General features: G+C 14.5%; 1 long non-coding RNA gene across 1 annotated transcript; it reads left to right on the top strand.

Moving 5' to 3' along the window:
- Nucleotides 1–205: 205 nt before the first annotated feature.
- Nucleotides 206–1,412, top strand: LOC135121535 (uncharacterized). The gene is made up of 3 exons (XR_010279031.1): nt 206–269; nt 1,260–1,309; nt 1,365–1,412. It is a non-coding gene; the product is annotated as an uncharacterized LOC135121535 (long non-coding RNA).
- Nucleotides 1,413–4,166: the final 2,754 nt, after the last annotated feature.

Raw genomic sequence — 4,166 nt, 5'->3', positions numbered from 1 at the left:
TATTACTTTTCTTTGCTTCATTATATTTCTTGTTATTTTTATATTTTTTAAAATTTACTTTCTTTATAATATTTATTCATATTTTATATAAAAACCACAATTTTTTTCCACACCAGGAAAGTAAAGGTATCTATATATTTGTGCTTTTTACTATTATTCTTGTTGATCTCCTATTGGTTAGAAGACGAAGCAAATGTAACCAATGAAAAAAACTCTTTTCACGATCTTTTGGTGTGGGATATGAAGTTGACTTTTCCTTATGAATTGAAGTTTTCCTTTTTATATTATTTTTATTTTTATTTTTTTATTATTAAATATTATCAATATCCATTATTATTATTACCCTTATATATTATTATAATTGCTATTATCGTAATCATTATGTTTATTGTTAATATCTTAATTACTATTAATAATCCTTTTTATTACTATTATTACTATTTATTGTTATTATAACTAATATAAACGTTAATATTACTAATAATAATAAAAACTTTATTATTACGTTTATAATAGTTTATTACTTTAATTATCATTTTTAAATATATGAATGCTCAAAACTTATATTTTATATATTAAAAAAGGTTATTATTATTTATTATAATTATTTTTGTTTACTTATTAAAAAGTTATTATTATTTATAAGTAGTTATTATAATATTTTAAAAGTTAACTTGTTATTTTTTATGCAAAGCTTTCTATTATTATTATATATTAATATTATACATATCAGAAATTATTATTTATAGAAATTTATAATGTTATTAAAAAAGTATTAATTAATTTTGATTTATTCAAAAGTTAATTATTATATTTATTATCATTTTTATTGTTTATTTATAAAAAAAATAAATTAACTCATTCATTTTTATTATTTTTACGTTAACTATAATCATTTATAATAATTTTTATATTTTATTGAATATTTATTATTATTATTACTCTTTATTGAAAAGTTTTTTGCATATAAAAGTATTTTTTCTATTAAAGTTATTATATTCTATAAAAAATGAATCAAGTAAATTTATTATTTTTATACTTTAAAGGTTGTTATTATTATAAGTATTGTTATATTTATTATTACTATAAAAAGTTTCATATGTATAAAAGTAATTTTTTTTACTCTTTTAATGAAGTATTAATGTATTTTATAAACGTTATAATATTTCTAATAAAATATATATAATATTGTTTAAATTTTTTTTTATATTACAGAAATTTAATTATTATTGTTTTAATAATTATTATATAACCTTAAGATTTTCTGAGCCCAACTGGAGCGCTTATATATCAAATCTGAAGCCTTTGGGTACTTATTATTATCTTATTTTTCTTTACATTCTTTATTATTACTAATATAAAAGGGTTAAATATTATCTTAAACGCTGAACACTTTTCTTCTTCTATAGCACAACTTTTTAATAATCATCTCTTAAAGCTTTCATGTTTTCAGGTTTATTTTATTCATAATTATTATAACTTTTTTTTATTATAATGAATTTTATTCTCTTTTTTTTATATATATTTTTAGAAGTTGAAATATACACCGAAAAGCTGTTGTTGTTTGTTGGGAAAGGTTTTCATAATATTATATAATATATAATAATTTTTATTATGGTAATAATGATATTTATAATAATAAATAATAATAGTAGTAGTAAATAACATTGATAAACAATCATTCGTAAAAACGTATAAATTTTTTGCTTATTAGCGCCTACTTATTTATCTTTTCTCTGATTGGACAATATTAGTCCTACAATTTTTACAAATTTACATGACTATTGGAACTCTGGTTGGCCAATCATTTTTTGGTTTTTTATAATGTTTTATGGTTAATTAATATATTATTATAACTATTTCACTTAATGTGAGATTTTTTTTAGTTCACTAAAATATACTATAGTTTATTATTATCATTGTTATTTCCAGTTTACTTATTATAGAGATTCTTATTGGTTAGTATTTTTTGGTTCACTAAAACATTTGTAGTTTATATTTAATTTACGAGTTTACCTATGAATGCAAACTTTTCTTGATCAATATTTTATTCACTATAATATTTTATAGTTTATAATTATTTTCACGAGCTTACTTTTTTATAAAAATTCTTATTAGTATTTTTTAGTTCATCAAAATTTTATAGTAATTTAAATTAATTAGAAACTTTTATTGGTCAATGTTATTATTCACCATAATGTTTTTTAATTATAATATTTTTACAAGTTTACTTTATTACAACTTTTATTGGTCAGTTTTTTTAAGTTCACTATAATTTTTAGTTTATAAATATTTTTACTTTATTATGAAGACTTTATTGGTTCTCACAAAAATATTTTATAGTTAACTATTATTATAACAATAATTCTAAATTATAGAAACTCTTATTGGTTATTGTTTGTAGTCCACCACAATATTTTGAGTCTATTAAAAACATTATTTATGAGTAATCTTTTTTTAAAGATCTAGAGCTTAAATTTTTTTTTATATTATTTTTACTTCTTTTAATTTTTTTTTCCAGGAAATTGGCTTTTCTAAAAGTTGTATTAAAAACTTTCGCTTAAAAAATAGCATTTGGACTTTTGAATATATTTTTGGTTTTCATATTTAATAAAATTTTTATTTTTTTATTATAATTATCATTTTATATTTCTAATATATTTTTTAATTTCTAATATTTTGAATTGTATTATTATTATTGTTATTAAAAAAATTCTTTTACCTTGTATTATTTTTTTAGGTTTACGTTTATATTTTATATTATTTAGAAAATTATTTAATTAATGCTCGCTTACTTTTAATATATTTTTACTAAAAATTATTAATATTTTAGAATTTTTGTTCGTTATATATTATTATACTTATTATATCTTTTGTTTATAGTTTGATTATTGCAGTTATATTATAAATTATATATTATTTTATAATATTAAAAAATAATATTTTTGTACAATTTTTTACTAAAGCATTTTCTTTACTGCTTATGAAATTTTTGTTTTTTTTGTTAAATATTCTTTATTATATATTATTTTATATTTATTTATTTATTTACTTAGTAATTTCTTATCTTTGAAATATTTTGTTATTTTTTAATATTTTTTGTTTATTATTTTATTATAAATTTATATCTTTAATATTTTGTATAAATATTTTATATATATTTTTTAAATTATTATAACTATTATATAATAATTTTTTATTTTATTAAATATAATAAAGTATTTAAAAAAATCGAAGTAAACTATTTACTTAATACTTATTATTATTACTACTATAATGAATATTATAAAAAATTTTCATTATATTTTACTCTTTGTTTACTATTTTCTAATTATTAATTTTTTTTAAAATGTTCATATGAAAATATTATTTTTATTATTATTATTATTGTAAATGTACTTTTTATTTTATTTTATTATTATTTATATATTATTTTATTAATGTTTTTATTATTATTTTGTTTATACTTAATATTATTTTACAAACTATATTTTTTTTAAAATTTTTATATTCTTTTTTATATTTTATTTTTTCATTAATATTCTTTTTCTATTTACTATTTTATATTATTCTTTATACGTTTTTTAAGATTATTTATATTATTTTTTTATTATTATTATATTTATAAATATTATTTCTATTTATTATTATTATTTATATATTATTTTTAAAGGTTTTTTTTTCTAAATAATATTTTTTTTAATGTGTTCTATATTATTTCATTATATTTTGTAAATATATACGTCTTATAATTTTTATATGATTTATAATATTTTTTTAATTTTTTACTCAATATTCTATTATTTTTTATTATCAATACTAATATTAATTTATTTAGTAAATATAAAATATTATTTTTCTCCTATTTTTTAAATATTTGATAAATTTTTTATTTATTATTCTCGTTTTATCAAGATAACATTAAACCTATTATAAAATATATCATATTAATAACTATTAAAAAATATTCTCCCCCACTATTTACTTTTACTTTCTATTGTTAATGTAAAATTATTAGTTTTATTTAACTTTTATATATATTATGCAATTTATTATATTTTCAAAAAAAATTATTGCTGATTTTAAAGTATTTATTATTATTATTACTATAAAATTTATATATAAACGTATTATTAAACAGTTATATTTCTATCTATATTATATAT

This window comes from Zophobas morio, unplaced genomic scaffold (assembly GCF_036711695.1).
Source record: "Zophobas morio isolate AGI-343-1 ecotype UQ-CSIRO unplaced genomic scaffold, CSIRO_AGI_Zmor_V1 ptg000605l, whole genome shotgun sequence".
NCBI lineage: Eukaryota > Metazoa > Arthropoda > Insecta > Coleoptera > Tenebrionidae > Zophobas > Zophobas morio.
Note: the sequence above shows the minus strand (reverse complement) of the source record. Positions and strands in the feature narration are given on the sequence as shown.